The sequence below is a fragment of the Sturnira hondurensis genome, unplaced genomic scaffold, assembly GCF_014824575.4.
Source record: "Sturnira hondurensis isolate 20B ecotype Veracruz unplaced genomic scaffold, ASM1482457v3 Scaffold0011576, whole genome shotgun sequence".
In the NCBI taxonomy this organism is placed as follows: Eukaryota; Metazoa; Chordata; class Mammalia; order Chiroptera; family Phyllostomidae; genus Sturnira; species Sturnira hondurensis.
The window spans coordinates 59,502-85,718 of NW_028084207.1; the positions used below are offsets into that span (position 1 = coordinate 59,502).

Below are 26,217 nucleotides of genomic sequence, written 5' to 3' on the forward strand. Positions count from 1 at the left end.
CAAGTTTCTGTTTGTGACCTTTGAAAGTCAAATAGACTTTATTACCAGGACTATTTCATCCTGCCTTTCATCCTCTGGACTGTTATTGTCCCAAAATAACTTTTTCTTTTGTTTGAAAATCATTTGTCTTATACCCTCTTTCTTAGCATGAACAAAATCCAAGGACTTGTGGTGAGGCTTTTCAATCTGACTAGGAAGAATACCATGGGGACCTATTCATAAGAATCATGAATTCCATGTGAACAAATTAAATGAAATATAATTCCAAGTTTGTCTTAATGACTCAAGGTTACTATTATAAGCATGAATTATTGTACTATGGTATGCTATTCTCAGGTACTGAATATAATTAAAGTGCATAGATGAATTAGCCTCTAAGCTAACTGATTCCAAATTATGGTACTAGTCTTTTTGTAAAGATTTTATATATTTATTTTTAGAGAGGAGAAGGGATGGAGAAAGAGAGGGAGAGAAATATCAGTGTGTGGTTGCCTTTGTGTGCCCCCTAACTGGGGACCTGGCCCACAATCCAGGTATGTGTCCTAACTGGGAATTGAACCAGTGACCTTTTGGTTCACAGACTGGCACTCAATCCACTGAGCCACGCCAGCCAGGGAAATGGTACTATTCTTAAATAATTTTCTCCGCTTTTATCTCTTCACTGCAGGCTATCCTGTCTTGTGGCTGTCAGCATGTTTGATCTAGATGAAATAGCTACTTTCTGCTCCATAATGGATTAATTAGTTATCTTATTCTTCTACACAATGGTTAACCAGTTACCTTATTAACTAATTGAGGTAAAAACTAATAGATAAAAATATTATAATAGCCTTTATGGGTCCTCCAGCCTTCAATGAACCTAAACTTCTCTCCAAATGATGTGCTCAGCCTGTACAACCTCTTAAAATAAGTTCCATGTGCTTATCACCCGTTTTATTTTCCTTGAAGCCTGGATGTGCAGAAATATACAGCCCAGTGAAAAATTCTATAATTTTGTAAACAAATCCATTTCACCCAATCAATATTTCTTACAGACTGCAGTGAAACCTCTCTGATTTCTGCCTTTCTGAATAACAAGGTCCCATCTTTTTACACTATCCTTGTATAATGTCTTATATGATGCGATATTTTTATATTATCTTTTGCTATTGGAACCTTCTTTGACTTTCTTCCCTTCCCACACATTTTTTTCTTTTCAAGATCATTACATCTTTCCTCATGCACAGTGATAAGGCATTTGGGTAATGCTCGTCTGTACTGGAAACTGCAAAGAATAATAACTTCCCTCATTTGTAACTTAATTGATTCCACCTTGTATCTTTTATCTCTACATCATTAATAGTAACCAATATTGAATATTTAATAGGTAAGAGACACAGAAAGAAACAAATGTCTGCTTTTCAGGACTCTGTAATTTCAAGTAGTCTACCTAAATTTTTACATGTGCTCCAAGTTTTGTTTAGAAAACATGGTCACCACAAGTATGAAACATACATGAGAAATATTGCATGGTAAATAATTAGATTAGCACAAACCAGTACTACAGAAAAAATTAAGTTAAATAAGGGCTAGAGGGGTTTGAAGAAAAGAGAGACCAGTATGGTCTGAAGTAACTAGAATGGCTTCATAATGGAGAGGGGACTAAAGGGAGCCCGTGAGAAATGGGTCATATCTGCATACAGTGGTGATGGAAATGGGGGTGAGGGTCAACATCTGAACAGATTAAGGGGTCCATTCATAAAATGTAGAATTCTGCTTAGCAGCACCTTCCTATACCAACCAACTCCTTGGCACTTATACTAGATTTTGTGGTCAATCCTCAGAAGACCTACCCAGATATCATAAACCAATACGTAGACCATCTGAAAATAGTAAATCAAAATAAGATAAATATGTCCAGGAACCAAATAGGTAGAATTAAACAATTATACCATGTATGGACTCAGGCCGAGGGACAGGCAAGAAAGTTTCATCTTTAGACAAACTGAGGTAAGTAAAAGTTATTATGGTGTTTCAGGGGTTTTTGTTTTGTTTTGTTTTGTTTTGTTTTGAGTTGCCTAGGAAAGCTTGGAGGAGTTAGAGTATCAAAAGCTACTTGGATAGAGTGTAGTGAGCTAGAGAAAAAGGCAATGGTGTTGGGCTAAAGCTTGTGCACAAGAATAAGAAAATTTAGATGGGGTCTTAGAATATCTGAAAAATGAGATTCCCTTTATTTTTATATATTGGTTTCTTTATTTCCTAGTGCTTCTTAAAATCAGCATTTCCAAAGCCCTGGATCTCCAAACAGCTGGTAAAAATCCAGGAACCCACAAGAGCTATAAAAATAAGGTAGTACTGTCATTACTAGAATTATGATTACTATCTAGACATAAACAGATAAATAAGTAGAATTGTTAAAGCAACTGTTACAATCCAAGGATGGCGGAGGAATGGTCAGTTAGCATCTTGAAGGTCTCCTATATATTTCAGGCATCTTGTTAGTTGCACATATGTTACAGGCATTACAAACAATTTCTAGGAATGACTTACAAAAATTAAACACATTGGCTAGGAATTGTTTACAATTCCTGATTTAACATTCTACTTGTAACATAAATACTAGTTCAATACAAGGAACTTGATCACACACTGGCATCAAATCAGAAGGCAGTATTTCCACAGGACTGTCACATAAACAGAAGGTTGAATTGCATATTAAAAATGTAACATAATGTAGTTAATGGCCAAATAACTATATTGTATTTTTAAGACCCATATATAGTAGACTATGCATAAATGACTGAAAGAAACTAAGTGCAAAGAAAAATTTGATTCAGTGCTTTTAAAAGTAAGCTAATTATATAACTACTTACTGAACTGTAAAGCTTTAGGTTCAAATATATTATGGATATAATAAAAAATCTAATTGTTTTTTTAATTCAAGTTTTCTTTTTTACTTCACTGTTTTTAAACAAATTAACTGTTACCTTAATATTTATTTTAAGAATATACTAGAACTTATACACCCCAATTCATGCTATACTTTTCAAAGTAGTCCCCTTGAAAGTAAATATGTATATATTTATATAAATAAGTATATATTATATACTTATTCTGATTATGCTGCTATTTTTCAGAATATCTTTTGAAATGCAGCCTTTGAAACTGCCTTCAGAGCAAATTTATGAACTTCACAATTAAAGTCACATTGCATTTGTATTTCAAAGGTCATGTATACAATATATATCAGCTATACAACATATTTATTAGCTGTATAATTTACATAAACTAGATTAATCTAATAAATCAAACTACAGTCATATTATCATTAAAACCCTTTTTCCAAACCACCTTCTGAGCCTTTTCTCAGGCTAGATTCAAGAATATCTCTTTATCACCCAACCTCTCCTTTCTGAAGACACACCAGGTTGAAGAGTATTGACCACATTTGATTCAAAAAGGTAGACTGGACTTACTCCAATATAACTTCTTAGAATATTACATTTGGCCAGACTAAGCAGCTAGACTGTAAGACTCATGATAGCAGGCACTTTGTTTGATGCTATATCCCCAGTGCCTAAAACAGTATCTGGCATGTTGTAGTTTCTCAATAAACATTTGTTGAATGAATGAATAAATGAGTGAATGAATGAATGAAATTCCTTTAAGAGTTTTTATGAATTAATAAACGTAGATGGACAAATGTAAAATACCAAGGTGATGGCTATATTGAGAGTGAGACCATGCCTCCTCCTGACAATGATACCAAGAGATCACTGCTTGGCGGCAGTTAACAAAGATCCTGGTGGTGGTTATAGTATGCCTTGGGATTAGGAGCCAATTAGTTTAGTGTGACTTTAGATGCTGATACCACGCTCCTTGTGGACTAGTTTGCATGTATCACAGTCTAGTCACAGATTATGCCTCTGGTACAGTCCAGATGGATTACAAATAAGTGCCAAGGAGTTTTATTTTCAAGGATAGTTACTGAAATCTAGCGATCTGAAGTGGCTTGGGCTAGGTCACATAGCAAACAAATGAAGAATGAAGGAGCTTGGGTGTGAGATAAGAAAAATACAATCTGAGGCCCTGGCACTGCTGTGGTATTTACCTTATTCTAAGGTAAAATTACAGTCCTACAATCTTCCTCTTTGATTTTACCACCTTCCACATAAGCAAGAAAATCATGACCTTGAGGCCCTCTTCAACTCCCCAACTCATTTAGGAAAAGACCTCATTGCTACTATTACTAGTAATAATAGTAATAGTAGTAGTAATAGCAGCAGCAGCAGCAGTTGTAGTAGTTGTATAGTCTTAGTAGTAGTAGAACAAACAGTAGAGGTGAAAGTACTTCTAATAGTAATGTTAACAATATTGTCTAGCACAATAATGTGATTAACACATGATATGCATTATGCAAACTCTTTATATGTGATATCTCTTTCAGTCCTCTTCTCAAATCTATCAAGTTCTCTTATCGAATCTATCAATCTAAAATGGGGACTGTTGCCCCCATTTTGCAGATGAAGAAACTGAAGCTCAGAGACGTTAAGTCACTCAGCTGGTCAGGGGTCTAAGCCCTTGCCTACCTAACTCTGAAGCCAAAGCACCGAAGCACACACACACACACACACAAATGCTGCCTCCTTAGCATTATCCTCTGTTATCTAAGCCATCCTTCCCTTGGCCCATAATAAAGCTACAAGAAAAAACTGAGGAGCCACCGTAACTCAAACCTTGAAATGATTTGATTCTACTTTTAGCATTCAATAATAATGGCTGCAAAGCAACACAATCCTAGAGCCTGAACATCTGTTTTAAGACCTCAGTGAGTATGTTTTTCTGAAATATCCCCTTAGAAATGTTTTTTTGAACATTTGTTCAAACAAGTTGAGGTCTGGACACCCTCTGATGCCTTTCTCAATTGGTTATGTGCCAAGTATGACATGATCCTTCTGCATGTGGTTTGAGTTAGGTGGAAGCATTATACATGCCTGGGACACTGGGCAAGCCCTCCAAAGCTACCTCTAGACCCAGACAAGCAGGCCCACTGAGGAAATGGCAGCCCTGGGGTGATTGGGCTGGGACCACTGATTGGCTAGGTCACATCAGAACCTCCACTGAATGGGGTAGCTTTTGCCTGAGAGTTAGGACATTTGCATTCTTCTAACCTTTCCTGTGCCTTCTGCCTGGAAATTTTCTGGTTTTTGGAACAGGTTCCAGAGGCACCCAGTGGACTTCTTTTGCCTTGTGGCTTAAGAGTTTTAGGAACTCTGAGCCTACAAAACTAGCCCATGGCTGCTTTGTCCTTACTTTCCAGCTACAAGCCACCTGAACTCTACCTGCTGCACTATGAAATCATTAGGAAACTGATTAATGTCATTGGCAGGTGCCTCAGTGCACATAACTGGAAGGGACTACAATTCCAGACAGTTTTACAGCTTTGGCAGGATGGAAGTATACTCTGTGGATAGATTGAATGTCACCTCTTGGCCTGAGTTTGTGGGAGATGGCTGCAGAGCCCATCAGCAAAGCTGCCACGTGGCCAAGTACATGTGAGTGATGGAAACATGACTGCAGTAAGAGGCCAAGGTTGGTAATGAGGGAGGAGACACTAAAACCTAAGAGGAATCCCTGAATCTTCAACATCTGTGAGATGGATCAGATGAAGCTAGAGGGCGAAAAGCAACAAAAGCATTCAGCTGATACAGGCATGTAAGGAGAGAAGCAAAAATCAAATCTTATGTTGTGGCCAAGGGAAAAGCTATAGATGTTGGGCAAGCTTTAACATCCAAATTAGGAGATAAATATACGATTGGAGTTTTTCAGAGTTAGACATGAATCTAATTATGGGAGCCTCTTTGCTTAGCCCAACATGAACTCCTGAAATTTCCTCCAACTATTCCAAAAAGTCCTGCAAACTGATGCTGTTTCATCTTCTCTCTCATTGCAAAATGTACTTGCACCACTCAAATCTGAGAATATCATCTCCCTGTAAACTGGCTTTAACACAACTGATGGGAAAAGAAACTAAGCTAAAGGTTGTAGTTTTTATTGATTGAAGTTAATATGGTTTAGAGGGAATGGAACAGATAAGAGGTTATTACAATAATTTAAATGAGAAGTTATGAAGGAACAAGTGAGGGTGGTAGAGTGAGTATGGAAGAGTTGCTGGTTGTAAAAAAGATCATGAAGAAACACCACATGTCTTGGGAACTGACTGGATTCATCAGGGCAATGGAAGAATCAGAGATATCGCCAAGATTATTAGTCTCAGTGATTGGGAAAATAAAAATGGTGGTGCCAGTAATAGAAACAGTAAATTCAGGAGAAGAAAAACTCTTAAAGATAAATGAGTTTGAAGTGCCAAATGGAGAGATAGACCAGGCAATTTGAAATTCTAGTCTCACACTCAGGAAAAGTTTAAGCTGGAGATAAAAATTTTGTCAGGCATCACTTGTCTGTTCTTTCACCTAAGTCCAAATCTTCTGGCTCCCAATCTCTACGAAGAGGTCATACACAAAGCATATTTGAAACTTCTTTTCTTCTCTCTGCTTCCTGCTGCTCTTCTTCCCGACTCCACAAGTTCTTCTGCCTCTAATTATCTCCAGAACCTTACAGTAGAGAAACCTAGTTGGCCTTTTGTATACTCCAAGCATTCACTGTAAATGTCTAGTTTTAGAAATGTTTTTTATATCCCCAAGTACATGTCATTTGTGATTAATAAGTGATCCAAGATTATATTTGTAGAAATTTTTTAAAAATTATTTATACCAATAAAAATAATATGCATGAGAAAAACCTAGCAAGTAAAGATCAGATGAGTGCTACAGAGTTAAGGTGACCATATTTTCTGAAACAAACATTGAGCATTGGTTTATGATAAGAAAAGTTGATGTTCTGAAGTCCTCTATTATTAAATGAGGCAATTTAGGAGGTGCAATCAGAATGGTAAAACATTTTCAATTACCAGAACACTTGGATTCTTTCTAAGGACAATACAAAAATATTTATCCTGGGAAATCTGAGAAGTACATAGAGTGGTGCACTAGTAACACAATGCATACATACTTAATGTGCTTGTACTCTAAAATTATTTTCCTTTTTCATATTCCATAACTTTCAGTTTGAGGTGCCTGACAGTCTTGGTATTTGCCCCTTCTCTTGAGAACTTTGAGGACTCAAAAGTATTGAAGGTCAGAGTGAGATGTTACATTGGAGATAAATTAACCCAACTACTTTCTTTAGTATAAAGAAACTGAGGGTCAGAATTAAGAAATTAGCTGCCCAAGGTAACACATTAAGTCAATGACAGAACTGAGACTAGAATCCAAGTATTTTGACCTCCCAAATAGCCTTCCCCCCACCCCACCACACCAAGACTCAGTTTTGCAACAAACTTTACTTTCCTTCTTCTTCACATATCATCCCCACTCTTTGCCTTTGGAATCCCTGGAGAAGTGGGGCCCACTGCTAAGAGGGCACAGTACAAGAGTGCAGAACTCCCTCAATGCCTATCACCTCAAATTTCCTTGATATACAGCAGTAACAACTCCTCCCTTCACCCAGACGTCTTTCCCTCTTCTCAGCTGAAACACAAACAGCTCTGTTATAGATGTCTTAGGGCTGAATGGTACGTCAAGTTGAAACATAGGTGCAACTTGTATACCTGAAATCCCCAGCATTGCATTGTCAGATAATTACAGATTGAGAAATGTGCACATATCCAGACTGCTGGAATATTAACATATTGCCTGCTTTCCAAGCTTCTTCCAAAATTGTTGAGGTTTGCACCTATTGAGGTGCAAAGATTTGCTACTAGGAGAATTATCTACTGATGGTGATACTTCATTCCTTAAGGTTTGTTCAATTCCTCCATATGGAATTCCACCATTCCTCCAGAATGGTGTTGCTTTGTATATATCTTAGAAGAAGTGACATGCCAAAATCAACACAATAGGGCTAGAACCCAGGATTTACAATGCACATCTCTGACACGTTTTCTGTACTTCCCATTGTCTCTCAAGGCTATCAGAAAAACTAGTGGCCAGGAATGGAACAGGGGTGGCTCACATTCCCTCATCTATGACATCTTTATACAGAGAAAGTGCCTGTAATTCCATTAATCATGCTTGAAACTTTAGAAGTTTACCCTTTGAGACTATGAGCTTTTGAGCTTTTTGAAGAAGGAACTATAGATAGATTGGTCGGTCTATCCCCAGAGCCTAGGATGTGGCTAGTAAGTATATCACAAACACCCAAATATATATCAAAATAAACTGAAAGAGTAAGTACAATAGATTGGAACTTAAAGGGAGATCAGGACCAGAGTGTGGAGGGTTTTGAATGACACTCCTGGAATCTGTAATCTCAAACATAGTCTGGGACTATGCATCTTTTTGTCTTGTGCAAAACAGAAAGCTTTCAACATTAGGACATAACTTTATGACAAGTAGGAATTTTGAAAACTATCACCCTTTACTTCAGTGCCTGTAGAAGAAGTATTCAGCCTTCCTTTAATATTTAAAGAACCTATAGTCCCCAGGCATTCACTCCAACATGTCGCAAGTAATTTGATTGAAGTATTGCATATACTTTGGGCATGAGACCAAGTGTGAGAAATTTCACCCCATCAGCAACCATTGAGGCAGCTTAAGGTAATGAAAACTGGTGCTTTGGACTAAATCTGTCTCTTTCCATCTCTATTGGTGCTTTTGAAGGAAAAAAAAGACAGTATATAGCATTATTACCTTGGAGTAAAAGAGAGAATAAAGACAAAATGAGGAGGATGTAGAGATATGTTCTAGTCTTTAATTCAGGTCCCAACTGAGATGCATGCAAAAGTAACATACAAAAGAAAACTTTCAAACCACACATACTCCACAAGCCAGTTTGTTCCTTTGTTACAACCCAAGCTTAGAATATCTGATATTTAGACTGAAATACAGGACGAAGGCTTTTCCGTTTTCAAAGATCTTTTGCTTAGAACTAATGCTCACAATATTAAGAACTAGGTATTTGTATTAGCCTTTTGGGGCTGCCATAAGAAAATACTACAGACTGGGTCCTTAAATAAAACATTTATTTTCACACAGTTCTGAAGGCCAGAAGTCCAAGACCTATGTGCCAGGGATAGATTCTGCTGAGACCTCTCTTCCTGGCTTGTACATGGCCACCTTCCCTTCTGTCTTTATGTGGCCTTTCCTGTGTGCTTGTGCAGAGTGAGAGAGATCTACAACTGTCTCTTTTACTTCTTATGAGGTCACCAGTCCTATCAGATTAGGAGGCATTTATGCCCCATTTAACCTTAATTACTGCCAGTTCTAGCCACTTTCAGCTCAAAACTCTTCATTCTTTCTTTCAATTTTTAATTGAATTTATTAGGGCAACACTGGTTAATAAAATTACATAGGGTTCATGTGTACAATTTTATAACACATCATCTGTATATTATATCATGTATTTACCATCCAAAGTCAAGTCTCCTTCTGTCACCATTTATATCCCCTTTCCCTCTGGTCATCACCACACTGTTGTCTGTGCCTATGAGGGTTTTTTTGTTTTCGTTTTTGTTTTGGGGTTTTTTTTTTTGCTTAATCCCTTCACCTATTATTACACCCAGCCATCCAACACCCCCACCCCTCTGACAGCTGTCAGTCTGTTCTCTATATCTATGAGTCTGTTTCTCTTTTGTTTATTTATTTTGTTCATTAGATTCCACATAAAGTGAAATTACATTGTATTTATCTTTCTCTGACTGTCTCATTTCACTTAGCATAATAATCTCCTGGTCCATCCATGTTGTCTCGCTCCATTACTAGTTTTGTTTCAAGTCCGAATAACCAGCTCTATCTTTGTATAGTTCCAAGTCCTTGTTCATGTACTTTTTTAAATTCCCTATAATTTTGGCACATAGTAGGTATGCCACAAATGGAGATTGTCTTTAAAATATTTTTCTAATGAATAACGCAAATGTTATACTTGTACATATGATGAATTCCATGAGTTTGGAGACAGCCTTGTTTTTTGAAATAATCAAGAAAGGCTTCCTGGTGGAGCCAAAATTAAATCTTGCTCTGAAAAATGAGTAAGATTTATATTTATTGATAGAAGAATAAAATGGCTTTTCAGATTTTGGGCAGAGCATGAGCAAAAGTGCAGAGACAAGATAAGAAAAAGCATCTGCTTCTAAGAAACATATTCTATCTGCTGTTAAGAAGGCCTATTATTGGGTTGGCTTGAGTGACCTGAAATCTGTGAAAATATTAACATACTCCAGAGTTGAGTATGGTTACATAGAGGATGTCTACCCTGTTTGGAAGATATTGACTGAGTTAATAACAAGCAATGACTAAAGCCTTATCATAAAAATATTTGATGGTTAGGCATTGATACTCTGATTTAAGTATTTCTTATGATATTGAGAAAGTGTCAAGTTCTTTTGTGGGCCCAGGTAGCAGTATATATATGGAGAATCTGATAACTGAAGTTCAGAGAGATAAAGCAAGTTCCTCAATATTATCAAATAAAGTGTGGGGCCAGGATTCAAATCCAGGTCTGTCTAGATTTTAGAAGACTGAATTATTTAAATAATACTGTGCTTTGTCTAAATAAGAGAATTCTAAAAATGGAAAGGGCTTCCTTGTAAGGAAGTGACTATTTGAACTCTGAGTGTACAGAGAGAAGATGAATCACTGTCAGGAAAAGATTTTACAGGGGTGATTCAAACATTGGTGGGGGTGGGGGTAAGGAATGAGGTGTACTTGCTGCTTAACTATTTAAGATCCCTTTCAACTTGGAGAATCTCTGATCCAATCTAAATATTTTAAGGGCACTTCTTACTGTTACACTTTCAGAGTAGATGACCAAACACAGACATACACATATACAAATTAAAAAATGAATGACTTTTCTTTCCCAGTAAAATTTCCTTCATTATCCTTCCTTGGAACTTGTATTTCAGCTTTCTAATATTCTCAATCATTATCATCTAATGTTTTCTGATGAGAAAATGTCAGTTTGTAAAGGACTGTTTTTACTTTAAAATAAACCATTGGGCCCTCTACTCAGAAATGTTGGTCCTGCAGAGTCTTCCAAACAAAACTCGGTTTGTCATAGGTAGAGCAATGTAAAATGGATATCTTGTGAGTGCCCTGGAAGTGTACAAAATAGCTGAGCTTATCACTTCAGTGATTTAGAAACATCATAAAAGGAAACTGGCATCTGTTGCTTGAAATCAAATTGAATTTATTAAGGATGTCACTGTACAACTTTGGGAACTATTAAATCTTACAATGTTTTTTTCTTAATATTATTAGTGTGTTCCACTGAGCAGTGTCAAATAAAATGAACACTATATCACATGGTAAACATTGTACTCTGGTTATCAAAGTATCTGTTAGGAAATATCTTTGGTGATAGGGCCTCTGATTTCCTCCACTATTTCCTAACCTGGCTGTAGAACAGACTGCCATTTCATAGCTATAAGGATCAAACAAATTTCAATAAAATAGATTTTGTGCTTTAGACAGACAGAGAATACAGCTTGAATCAGGCCTGGATAGCTGTCAAGTAAAACATCTTGCTTCATCACTCTTATGTACCATTCTCTGGGTATAGGGTTAATCACCTAATTGGGAATATTGTTGGGAGCAAATCTTTAGTTCAGACAGCAAGAGGGGAATTTGTAATTTTTAAATGGCAACAGGCTTATGTTTGCTTAACATAGCTTGATTGCATTATTCTATTTGGATATTATCCCTAATTTTTTGTTTTATTTCTTTTGCTTTTGATTGCATCATAGAAAGTTCCCTCCCTCCCTTCTACCCCTCCCTTTGTCACCCTATCCTTCCTCTCCCTCTCTCTCCATGTATTTCTCTCTCTTTTCCCTCCAACTAGAATAATGAGAATAACCCACTGTTCAGGTAAACCAACTAAACTTCCTAAACTTCCTTTTATAATCATTCAGGAGACATGTGAAATATCTCTCCCTTATTTAAAAATAAATTCAGAAAAGACCAACCACAATTTGACAGCTTGAGAGTCACCAGCTGATAATAGGCCTTCAAATAATAATATTTTAAAAAAACAAAAAATAAACTAAGCCTGTGCCATGGATTTTCACTCTCATTGCATTTTTGCTAACTTCATCCTCTTGCAAGAAAGCCAAGGATATAACACAACCTTCATATCTAAAGGTATCAAAAATATCTGGGTCAGAAATCACCATTTGGCCATAAATTAAAGGCAAGCTGGGATTATAGTTACAGCCCTGTGGCAAAAGCCTCTGAATAAGGACAAAACAAAAGCAGTTGTCCACAATCAGCAGTCTTTTTCCAGAACTGAACCTGACTGAAAATCTTCCAGAACAGATTTTGAGCAGATTTCTTTGAGGAGTGTGTCTTAAGATTTCCTGAAGGGCTATTACTAAGTCTAAAAGAGTGAATTCAGTTCTATCTCTGTCCAGCTGCAATTCCTCCACTGGATATCATCTTAATATCAGGGAAAAAATGGACTTGACTTTTACAGCCTGTTCTTTTGAATCTTAATGGTTCTAAGTTTATGTAGCATGAAATTCTAACTAGCAAGGCTCTCAAAACCAAAAGGAATAAAGACATTGCTTTGGGCATCTAATAGGGGGGCATATCCAATGTGTGACTGAATTTTTCCAATTACTATGTATATTGTATTAAGAAGAGAAGAATGAACCCTAAAAGAATGAAGTATTTTTATCTATGATTTCATACACTTATTTTTACCAAGGGGTGAAAGGGTTAGCTGACATGAGAACTAAGGCCTAAGCTCCTACTACACGGCTCATTATCAGTGGAAATTCTAGACACTAAATAACAATAACAACAACATATTTTTACTGAACTCTAACTCTGTATCTTCACTCTTTTTAATGGATACAGGAAAACAAAAGACATTCAGATGTCCTCAATGAGCCCTTACAATCCAATAGAGTAGACTGTCTCCAGAAATTCCAGTTTGTGCTTCCTTATCACTGTATTTACCGGATGATAAAAACTCTTATTGTCAGAATTTTGGTCAAGATGGCAGAGTAAGTAAACATTGTGTGCACCTCCTCTCATGATCACATCAAAATTAAAACTCAACTATAGAACCATCATTGAGAACCTCCATACACTAACTGAAGAGAAGTCCCACAACTAAGAATGTACAGAAGAAGCTACTTCAAAACTAGTAGGAAGAGTGGAGATGTGGACTGGTCACATTTTATATTAAAGGTGTAGTGATTAAGGAATGAGGTGTGGTGATTAAGACGTGAAAGGGATATCTCAACTGTGGAGGTCCCTCCTGAGGAGTGAGGGGTCCTAGCACCACACTGGGTTCCATAGTCCAGGACTCCAGGACCAGGAAAAGAAGTCCCCATCAATTATGTCTGTAAAAATTAGTGGATATTTCATTAAATGAGACAGGGGGCTGCTACAGTCCCAGACATTTCTTTTAAAGAACTCATGTGTGGATTTACTCACGGACAGACTAACTCACTCTGAGCTCCAGAGCTTGGGCAGCAGCTTGAAACCATGAGGTGAGTACAGGAAGAAACAGAGTTGCTTGGCTTCAGGGCAAGGGGTAGAAGGGAAGCTGTGCCCCAGCAGACACCATTTTTCCTTTGCTGAGCCCTCTTCCCACCACAGCCTACAGGCACAGGTGGGCACTAAGTCTGAATCTCCATCAATCTGGCTAATGATGATTGCCCCCACCCTGGTGATTCCCTGAGATCTTGCCCCACCCAACTTGTGGGCCCAATCAAGATTCTTCCAGAAGCTTTTCCATACAAATGACCTGCCTTGGCTTATGCTGTAGATTTTGTAAAATCTCTCAAAGATTCAAAAACCACAAACAAGTAGCATCTATCTCATTGTTCTCCATACCTTCTACTTACATTGTTCTACTTGGTAAGCAGCCCCAAGCCCAGCACTAGTGGCAACCAGCGTTGGTTCACAACTTAGCTTCTCCTGGATTCCCCCAAGACCAGCACAAGTAGCAACCATCTACAGATCCCTTTGTAGATTTTACTAGGAAATCCTCAGCTGAGCACACACAGCATGTGACCTTGGCTTCTACCAGACCTCCCAAAAGGTCTCAGAAACAACATACCTGGTAACCAACTTCAGACCACACCAGAATACCACCCAAACTCCTCCACAAATGACACACCCAAAGGCCCAGTTCAGCAGGCACCAGAGCACTGCTAAAGCAAATCCTGCTCTGGAGGTGCCAGTCACTACACAACAGGTCTGCCACTCTAGTCATAGCCATTCCTAACAGACAATCAACCTGATGGTCAATCCCTCCCATTGAGGTGCCAGCAGCAGTTAAGGCTCAACTACAAAAAAAGGCACACCTGACATATACAAGGGAGATCCTTGGAGTACCTAGCTCAAGTGACCAGGGGGACTGCACCACTGGGCCCCAAAGGACACCTACTACGTAAGGCCATTCTACTAAGACTGGGAGGTATAGCAGATCTAACTAAGACAGAAACAAACACAAGGAGGCAACCAAAATGAGGAGACAAAGAAACATGTCTCATATGAAAGAACAGAACAAAACCATACAAAAAAATCTAAAGAATATGGAGACAAGCAATCTATCAGATGTGGAGTTAAAAACACTGGTTATAAGGATGGTCAATAAATGTCATCAAAACTAAAAAGTAATACACAAAATCAATGAAACCAGGAGCAGGTTCTTCAAAAAGATCTAGAAGATTGACAAACCATAAGCCAGACTTATCAAGAAAACTAGAGAGAAGACCAAAATGAATAAAATAAGAAATGAAAGAGGAGAATTAACAACTGATACCACAGAAATAAAAGGATTGTAAGAAAATACTATGAACAACTATATGCCAAGAAATTGGACAATTTGGGCAAAGTGGATAAATTTCTAGAAATATACAATTATCTAAAACCGCATCAGGAAGAATCATAAAACCAGAATAAACTGATAATAATGAATGAAATTGATGCAGTAATCAAAAAACTCACAGCAGCAAAAGTTCTGGACTGAAACAAAACATAAAGCCTTTGAATAGGCAAATTTTACCATTCAGAAAAAAACTAGCACGTAACCTTTTCAAACTTTTCCAAAAAATTCAAGAGCAGGAAACACTTCCAAGCTCTTTTTATGAGGCCAGTATCTCCTAATTCCAACGACAAAGAAAGAAAATTATAGGCCAATATCCCTAATGAACACAGGTACTAAAATCCTCAACAAAATTAGGAAACCAGATCCAGCAATACATTAAAAAGATTGTACACCATTATCAAGTGGAATTTACCTTGGGGAGGTAAGGATGGTACAATATTCATAAATCAATAAATGTGATATGTCACATAAACAAATGAAAGATAAAAATCACATGATCATATCAATAGATGTCAACAAAGCATTTGATAAAATTCAGCACCCATTTATGGTAAAAACTCTCAGCAAAATGGGAATACAGGGATCATATCTCAATGCAATAAAGACCATATACAAGAAACCTACTGCCAATATCATACTCAATCAGAAAAAACTAAAACTGTTATCCTTAAGACCAGGAACAAGACAAGGATGTCCACTTTACCACTCTTATTCAACATAGTACTGGAAGTCCTAGCTACAGCAATCAGGCAAGGTGAAGAAATAAACAGCATTCAAATTTAAAAAAATAAAAAAGTAAAAATGTCATTATTCACAGACAACATGCTATTGTACATATAAAACCCTAAAGACTCCACCCAAAAACTACTAGATTAATAAATGAATTTGGCACAGAAGGATGTAAATCAATACTTACAAATCAATGGTATTTTTTATAGACCAGTAATGAACTATCAGAAATAGAAACTAAGAAAAAATCCCATTTACTATTGCAACAAAAATAATTTACCCGCAAAACTCAAATATATAAAATCAGAAATGAAAGAGGAGAGATTACAACTGACACCACAGAAATACAAAGGATTGTAAGAAATTACTATGAACAACTATATGACTAGAAATTTGAAAACCTGGGTGAAATGGACTAATTCCTAGAAATATATAATCCTCCAAAACAGAATGAAGAAGAAGCAGAAAGCCTGAACAGACCAATAACAGCTTACAAAATTGAAGCAGTAATCAAAAACTTCCTGCACTCAAAAGCCCTAAACCAGTCAGAATTTTACAAAGCATTTAAGAAAGAGCTAACCCCTATCCTTCACAGACTATTCCAAAAAATTCAAGATGAAAGACTCTCAAACTCTTCTTATGAAGCCAGCATCACGCTAAGCCCCAAACCAGATAAAGACATAACTATGAAAGAAAACTTCAGGCCAATATCACTCATGAACATAGATGGTAAAATCCTCAACAAAATACTGGCAAACTGCATCCAGCAATACATGAAAAAGATCATACATCATGATCAAGTGGGATCCATCCCAGGGGTGCAAGGATGGTACAATATTCACAAATCAATAAATGTAATACATCACATAAACAAAAAGAAAGACAAAAATCACGTAATCATATCAACAGATGTGAAAAAAACATTTGATAAGGTACAGCACCCATTTATTATAAAAACACTCAGCAGAGACTTCCAGCCAAGATGGAAGCGTAGGTGGAAACACTGTGCCTCCTTGCACAACTAAGTTTAAAGACAATGAAGTTTTAGTAAGAAAAATGCAGCCAAAACACAGAAAATTGAATGGTACAAAAGTCCAACAATAACAAACCATTCAGCCAGACCGAGTCACAACCCAGCAACTGGGTTGCCCTGCCCTAGTGAACACCTAAGGCTCTGCCCCTCATACATAACAGGTGTGAACAGACCAAAACATTATGGCTCAAGAACAGCCTAAAGCCCCAGAGCCTATAATTCTAAGTGACCAAGAAATAGCCAACCTTTCAGATGCATAGTTCAAAATACTGGTGATCAGGATGCTCACAGAATTAGTTGATTTTAGCCAAAAATTAGAGGAACATATGAAGGCTAAACTGATTGAAATGAAGGGAAATGCACAGGAAACCAATAGTAATGGGAAGGAAACTGGGACTCAAATCAAGGGAGTGGACCAGAAGGAAGAAAAAAATGACCAAACAAAACAGAATGAAGAAACAAGAATTCAAAAAAAAATGAGGAGAGGCTTAGGAACCTCCAGGACATCTTTAAACATTCCAACATCCGAATTATAGGGGTACCAGAAGGGGAAGAGGAACAGCCACGAGTGGAAAATTTATTTGAACAAATAATAAAGGAGAACTTCCCCATTCTGGCAAAGGAAGTAGACTTCCAGGAAATCCAGGAAGCTCAGAGAGTCCCAAAGAAGGTGGACCCAAGAAGGAACACACCAAGGCACATCATAATTATATTCACCAAGATTAAAATGAAGGAGAGAATTCTAGAAGCAGCAAGAGATAAGGGGACAGTCACCTGCAAAGGAGTTCCCATCAGACTGTCAGGAGATTTCTCAAAAGAGACCTTACAGGCAAGAAGGGGCTGGAAAGAAGTATTCCAAGTCATGAAATCGAAAGACCTACATCCAAGATTACTCTATCCAGCAAAGCTTTCATTTAGAATGGAAGGGCAGATAAAGTGCTTCTCAGAAAAGGTCAAATTGAAGGAGTTCATCATCACCAAGCCCTTATTATATGAAATGTTAAAGGGACTTATCTAAGAAAAAGAAGATAAAAAATAGGAACAGTGAAAGGACAGCAAACTCACAGTTATTAACAACCACACCTCAAACAAAAGCAAACTAAGAGGACAGCTAGATCAGGAGTGGAACCATAGAAATGGAGATCACATGGAGGGTTAGCAACAGGGGAATGGGAGGAGGAGAAGGGGGGAGAAGGTACAGAGAATAAGTAGCATAGACGGTAGGTAGAAAATAGAGAGGGGGGAGGGCAAGAATACTATGGGAAATACAGAATCTAAAGAACTTGTGACACATGGACATAAACTAAAGGGGGGGAATGGTGGGGGAGGGGTGTGCAGGGTGGAGGGGAATGAAGGGGGGAATAGGACAACTGTGATGGCATAATCAATAAAATATATTTTAAAAAACAGTCAGCAAAGTGGAAATAGAGGGAGCATTCTTCAAGATAAAAAAGGCCATATACGAGAGACCTACAGCCAACATCATACTCAATGGGCAAAAACTAAAAGCTTTCCCCCAAAGATCAGGAACAAGTTAAGGCTGTCTGCTTTCACCACTTCTATTCAACATAGTATTGGAAGTCCTAGCCACAGTGACCAGACAAGAAAAAGAAATAAAAGGCATCCAAATTGGAAAGGAAGAAGTAAAACTGTCACTGTTTGCAGATGACACATTAGTGTCCATAGAAAACCCTGTAGATTCCGCCAAAAAACTACTCAACCTAATAAGCAAATTTGGCAAAACAGCAGGATACAAAGTCAATATTCAGAAACTGAAGGCATTTTTGTACACCAAAAACAAAATATCAGAAACAAAAATCAGGGGAAAAATCCCATTTGCTATAGTAATAAGAAAACTAGTATACTGAGGAAAGACACAAATTAAGGAAGACACAAATAAATGGAAGCATATACCATGTTCATGGATTGGGAGAATTAACATAATCAAAATGTCAATACTACTCAAAGCAATCTATATAGAATATGCAATTCCTACTAAAACATCAATGGCATATTTCACAGATCTAAACAAATATTCCAAAAATTTATATGAAACTAAAAAAAGACCTCAAATAGCTTCAGCAATCTTAAGAAAAGAATAGAATTGAAGGTATTGCAATGCCCGATATCAAACTACATGTCAAGGCCACTGTAATCAAAACAGCCTGGTACTGGTGTAAGAACAGACACATAGATCAATGAACAGAATAGAAAGCTGAGAAATAAACCCATGAATCTATGGTCAATTAATATTTGACAAAGGGGGCAGAAGCCTAAAATGGAGTAAAAATACCCTCTTCAACAAAAATACCCTCCCAACAAATTGGGAGAGCTGGACATGCCAAAAAAGTTACCAAGTTATACCATACACAAAAATAAACTCAAGATGGATAAAAGACTTAAATATAAGTCATGACACAATAAAAGTCCTACAGGAGAACATAATCAGGAAAAACTCAAATATCCCATGCAGTAATATTTTCACTGATATGTCCCCTACAGCAAGGGACATAAAGGAATGAATAAACAATTGGGACTTCATCAAAATAAAAAGCTTCTGTAGGGCTAAAGAAAACATCAGCAAAATGAAAAGGGAACCAGCCATATGGAAAAATATATTTGCCAATGATAGCTCAGGCAAGCGTTTGGTCTTAGATATATGAAGAACTCACATGACTTCACACCAGGAAGACAATCCAATTAAAAAATGGGCAAAGGACCTGAACAGACACTTCTCCAAGAAGGACATACAGAGGTCTCAGACACATATGAAAGGATGCTCAGCATCACTAGCCATTAGAGAGATGCCAATTGAAACCACAATGATATACCACTTCACACCAGTCAGAATGTCTGTCATTAATAAATTAACAAACAACAAGCACTGGCAAGGTTGTGGAGAAAAGGGAACCCTAGTACACTGTTGGTGGGAATATAGACTGGTACAGCCACTGTGGAAAACAGTATGGAATTTCCTCAAAAAATAAAAAATGGAACTGCCTTTTAACCCAGCAATTGCACTGCTGGGAACACCCTAAGAATCCTGAAACACCAATTCAAAAGAACCTATGCACCCCAATGTTCATAGCAGCACGATTTACAATAACGAAGTCCTTGAAACAGCCCAATTGCCCATCAGTAAAAGTGGATCAAAGAGCTATGGTACATTTACACAATGAAATACTACACAGCAGAAAGAAAGAAAGAACTCCTACCCTTCATGACAGCTGGGACATAACTGGAGAGCATTATGCTAAGTGAAACAAGCCAGGTGGTGAGGGACAAATACCATATGATCTCACCTTTAACAGGAACCTAATCAACAAAACAAGCAAGCAAGCAAAATAGAACCAGAGACATTGAAATTGAGAACAGTCTGACAGTAACCAGAGGGCAGGTGGGAAGCGATAATGGTGGGGAGGGGGCAAGGGTTTTCAGGAACAACTATAAAGGACACATTGACAAAACCAAGGGAAGGTGAAAGCAGGGGAGGGAGGTGAGGATGACTGGGGCCTGGGGGAATGATACGGGGGAAATGCAGACAACTGTAATTGAACAATAAAATAATTTAAAAATTAAAAATGCTTAAAATATTACCTGGCATGTGGAAGATATTCAACAAGCGTCAGCATGTTTTTCCACTGATTGGTAACATGACTATGGCAGTGACCATCAAGTTACTCATCCAGTAAAAACATCAGCTGTCCACATTTGATGGTTATGCAAGCCCTGAAAGTTAAAACCCAGCATCCTCAAAGATAGATGTGCCTCTAAATTCTACCCAAAATGTCACATATATGTCTAACGCTTGAGAACTTTCCAAACACTGAAGGTATGTCATCTGGTCCTCAAGATTGAGTATATTTTCATTTATTTGGAAACTTTGTGAATTTGCCCCAGTAACCAGGGACAGTTCCAAGTTTACATTTTTCTAATGTAAGATCCAACTCCCCCCACGTGGGTGTGATAAGAGGGGTTCCTCAAAACCTTTTTCCAATTAATTATCAGTGATCTCTGTTCCACTGCCCTCCTGCCTGATAAGAAAGCCAATTGTCAAAGCTCCATTGAGTAAGCAAGAGATCCAAAGAACAAGAACTTGGGGAGAGCTTTTTATGCTTATCACCTCTCAGAGTTACACAAAGGGAGAATGAACTCCCTTGAGCCAGTTCATCTTGATTAACATATCTTACTACAGTTTCCCAAATTCTGTTCAAATGTTATCATAGAGAACTTGACATGGAAAGGAGGTCCAGAAAGGACAAGCTATGTGCAGAAAGTAAATGTGTTTGATTTTTAGACATTTGGATTTGTAATATAGGTGGAACCATCAGTCCTTATTAATCCTAAAGTCACAGACTACCCAGGATGAATGATATTTACTATCTCTCAAAATAACAGAGGATTTCAAAATGACAGTTTGCATGGAGGGTTAACTATGAAATGGTGAAAGATACTTGAGTCCTTTTTTAAATTATGGGAGAATGGACCTAGAAAGGGAGAGGAAAAGAGTTCATCCAATGGCTTCCTCTAGAAAAATTGATCCAAAGATGAGAATTCACTACATTGGACTAACACTGATTACCTCATCTGTATCCCAGTCACTCATCTGCCAGCAGATAGAGTAGTTGTGTTTGGTTTCCAGCAGTCTGTTATGATGAATTTATGCTTGCAATAAATTCTAAGTATATTTTTAGCATGTGTTTTTCTCTACCCTCCTCTGATGCACTTATTTCTAACGTTACTTTTGAAATTACTTACTTCAGTTGCTTCTGCAGATCACACACAATTCCCAATAACTAATTTTAACTTTTTCATCTGGTTCCAAGAATAAGCCAGTGCCCAGCAGAGAGCTGATGTTGCTCTTGGAAGACTGCACTCTCCTAAAAGAGAAGTGCGGCACAAGTCTCCAATTCACCAGACCAATGGGCTTCTCTGTGTACAGTTAATAGGCCTAGAGAGAAGACATGTGGTTTCTGGAATCCCAAAGTTCTCAATCAGATTCTCAGTTCAGACTTATTCCTTTTGACCTCCTATACTCCACGGAGATTAAAATGTTGAATTATGTAACTCTTTTCCAAGTTTGCTTATGGTCAATATAGTGCTATCAATTGAACGATTCAGATTGAACATATCAGTTGGTTGTCTCCAGCAAGGAAAGAGGTGATTCAGTCCTACAAGCAGTCAAGTCCACTTTTCAAGTCAATATAATAAATTAAGTCAGTTTGGTCAAGGAAACATTCTGCCATTCAATTCAATCAAGCCATTACTTCAGTCAAACAGATAATTCAGTCTAACAACAGGTTGGTACTGCTTTATAACTGATTAATTCGGTATAACCATTTATAAGTTCTGTCAATTAGTCAAGTCATTTGGCTTATCAAAAAACAGATTTGAGGACTTTTGGTCACCACGAGCATGTGGACTGTGAGTTGTGAGTCTTTGCAGATAAAATATGGCTAAAAGATTATGGAGTAAGTGGAAAAGGAACATATATTCTGAAAAGAGAGAAAAGATTCTCCAAAGGAGCTTAACAGACTTATAAGACTTCTTAAAATAGATAATGATGTTTTGATGAAAGATGTTCAAAAGATAGCAATTGTGGTGGTCCCCAAACATGAAGAGAAAACCCTGTATTTTCTGAAATATGAAAGAGATTATATGAAAATGAAGACTAATATTAAGAGAAACAAAAAGAGTCTTCTACCAGCATGGACAATATCCCATATGGATGAACCAGAGGCAAGGAAAAAAGCTGAAGGCAATGGGAGAGAAAGGGAAGGAGGAAAGCAAAGCAAAAGCAGTGAAGTCAGCTAAGGGTTTGGCCTAACAGACTTTTTAAAAATTTGAAAAATGCCACATAATACGGATGTCTGATTAGAATGTATACATTGATTTCAGCTTCCACCAAATGAAAATTTCATTTCCATATTTTAACTGGGCTTTTTTCTTCCATTCAAACCCAACATAACTCCTCAAATTTGTTTTGGGAGCTTGAATAAAATATTTTCTTTGATGAATGAAGGCTATATTGATATTTTAATTGGCTGCTGTCTGATATGTACAGAATATCAGACACCAAAATTCTATCAAGTATTAATGTGGTTGTGGTTGTTTTTGGTATTAGTAAAGATAACTGACACTATGTTGTACTAACTCAGATTTAAAGAAAACTAATTAGTGTTATTTTAAAATATAATATCACTGGATTGTATAAGCTGTACCTGTTTGGGGTTTTGATTTTGAAAATTTATAATAAAAGGCATTTTGTTTAAATCTTGAAAGGAACAGAGTTTACAGATTACATTCACTGTACTGGATTAGCTACCCCACTGGACAAGAATAGACAAAAATGCTTAGGCATGTTGGGGAGAAGGGGGTAAAGGGTTTCTGAAAGATCCTACATCTAAAGTAAGAGGTTATTCTATTTCCTGGTAAGTATTGAATGTGCTTAGCCAAAGCAAACTCATAGAAACCCTGAACTAAGGGTTAATTTGAAGGAAAATAAAATTGCAAATAATAGCACTTTCTTAATATGATATACTCAAAATAGACTGTCAGGAACATTTTTAGATGTTTTATTCATGCTTTGAAATGTTGGTTCAAAGTTTTCAACTCCACTGTGAGAAGGAGTTTGTTTTATAAATTTTTTATCTTCACAGGAGGACATGTGTACCGATTTTATAGAGGAGGAAAGGAGGGTGAGCGAGAGGAAGAGAAACATTGATCAGCTGCATCAATCATGCTTACCCCAACCAGGGACTGAACTCTCGACCTAGCTATGTGCCCTTACCAGGAATTGAACTGCAACCCTTCGGTTTATAGAATGATGCTCCAACAAATTGAGCCACACCAGCCAGGGCCACTGTGAGAGTTTTATCAATTGTATCCTTAATAGATCATTCCATAAATGACTATTAGCATCATCAGTAGCAACAAAATGCATTTAATAAGAAACTGACCTCACAGGGATTTGGGACCAAAATTTATACGAGCTTAGGCCAGTTCACTGGCAGTTTCTATTCTGAAGCTGAGTCAAATGCATGTTTACAGGAAACATATACAATCAGATCAACACATTAAACCCAGGATGAACAAGCACTAAGATATATGCATCCATGTCAAAGTTAAATATACCCTAGGGATAAAGCAAGGTCAGTAAGAAAGTTTTTCCATTCCAATGACATGATATATAGAGGTTTCGCATCTCCTCTCACTAATTTTAGAGGGCTTCATAAAGTTGGAAAGCGACCTTGACTTAATCAAATCCTCTTACATATAACTTCCCATTGTCCCCACCATACACACACCATATGTCCCTGTGGTACAGACACTGGAACATTTCTGATTCTCTAAAATACAACTTTTTGCTTCCTCTAGCCTCACTCCCACTGTAGTACATTACGATATTCAGTTAAGATTCAAATTATAGGTTTACCACTAAAAGCCTTTATTTCAGGACATGTGTAGTCTCCAAAAATATGTTCTTCAGTAGTTGCAAGGAAATCTCTGTGTTTCTAAAGTGTTCTTCTCAGATGCTGAAAGGATAAAAATAACATTCTTCAGAAGAACACAGGAATTAGTAATATAGAGTCTTCCTTGTACAACTGTTTTTTCTTTCTTTACTCTAAACCATAATAATAGAAAAAAGGAAAAAATATTAGTTCAACATGTATTAAGCTCCTGCTATGCCCGACTCCAGCTTTCTGAGACCAGGAACTATGTATTTTCATTTTAAGGTCCCCAGCACCAAAATCTTTGGAAACAATACAGATTTTACACATTTGATGGCTAAATGAATTAGTGAAAGGTACTTCATAGCAAGCTAAGATGACTAAGACATGGCTCGTGCTCTCAAAGAACTCATAATATAATAAGAGTCAGTTGTGTAGATGGTTTAATGAAACACAGGTATTATAATGGATGTACAGAATAATGACAATGAGATTAAAAGGAGAGCGGTTAATTTTGACCAAGGGCATCTGGGAAAGCCCAAAGAAAGAGGCAGCACTTCAGCTGAGTATCAATTCAGATTTTTGTGTGGCCATTTTGACACCAGGAACTTTTTGACCTGGCTACTTTAACCCAGACATTTTGATGTGGTCTAAAACAACAAACCATTACACTTCCAGCTGTTTTATAAATTACCAAGTAATGTGTAAAACAGAAGACCTTACCCCATTCCCAACACTCACCCCAATGCCAGCCTCTACTCCAGGGAAGGATGAGTTTCAAGAATGGAGTGGGAATTCAGCATATTTTTCATGTACCAAAAACAGATTATTGACCACCTTTGGCCATTTTATAAAGAGCCACCAGTAATACCCAATAAACTATCATCTTACTCTGCAAGAATTTACTTGTTTCTTGATAAATACTTCAAAATCCTGATTTTTCCCCTCAAAGTCAAAGACAGGAAAAGAAGGTATTTTAGCTACATTATAGTCTCTTATTCTTAGATCCAAGTTATACAGGAAATGGTTAATTGAATCTAAAATTAGTCTCAGGCATTTCAGTAACATACATATATGTAATATCATAACATTTCTTTAATTGAAGGCTTTTTCAAACAAATGATTAATACTTCCTTAAAAGTTAACCTGGAAGACTCCAACAGATAGTTCTTTTTTAATTCTTTTTTTCAATATAAAGGTAATACACTTATCAAATTTTTTAAATAAGGAAATTAATAAAGGAGAAAGTGAAAAACTATGATAAGTAGGATTAAAGTTAGGTAGAAATGTGTCCTCTACACATAAACTGATAAGTTCAAAACAATAATAATCATTTTTAGTTGGAACAGTTTCATAAAAATGTCCTGCTTTAAATTTTTGACATTAGGTAATGGTGGCTAATTTAGACAAGATGGGGAACCAGAATAAAAAAGACTGATTAGCCAGCAATAACTAAGAACATTACCAAAATGAGAAAGACTGTGTCATAAAATAAGAATCTACTAACTTACAGGGAAATGCATAGGAGTTTGTAAAATGGAGAAGTAGAGATGTTTTAATATTCCATGTAGGTGAGAAACAACTTAAAGCATGAAGGTAGGACGAAATTAGATAGACATAAAATAGATGAGAAAAAATTTTAAAGGGTTTATTTATTTATTTATTTTTAGAGAGGGGGGAGGGAGAAAGAGAGAAATATCAATGTGTGGTTGCCTCTCGCACGCCCCCTACTGGGGACCTGGCCCACATCTCAGGCATGTGACCTGACTGGGAATCAAACCACCAAACTTTCAGTTCATAGGCCAGCAGTTGATCCACTGAGCCACACCAGTCAGGGCAAGAATTTTTTTGTATGTATATGTTTGTATTTCTGTAAGCCTTACTGTATATTATATACTACAGCATAACTAAAGAAAAATAAAGATTGATGTTTATGATTTTTAAACCAAAGAATAATATGCTGAATGGTCTCTACACCCAAATGTTCTGAACCACAGTATGTCTAGCCAGTGGGTCTACATAGCAAATATGTAAGATTCCACCATTCTCATGGCAGGAGAAATACCAGGAGAAAATTAACCAGGGCCAAGTCTGTAAATCAGGATCAATGTAACAGTGGTTCTT

At 37.1% G+C, this 26,217-nt stretch overlaps 1 pseudogene; it reads left to right on the forward strand.

Moving 5' to 3' along the window:
- The first annotated feature begins 22,094 nt into the window (after positions 1-22,094).
- Positions 22,095-22,469, forward strand: LOC118996739 (uncharacterized protein C12orf31 homolog; annotated as a pseudogene).
- Positions 22,470-26,217: the final 3,748 nt, after the last annotated feature.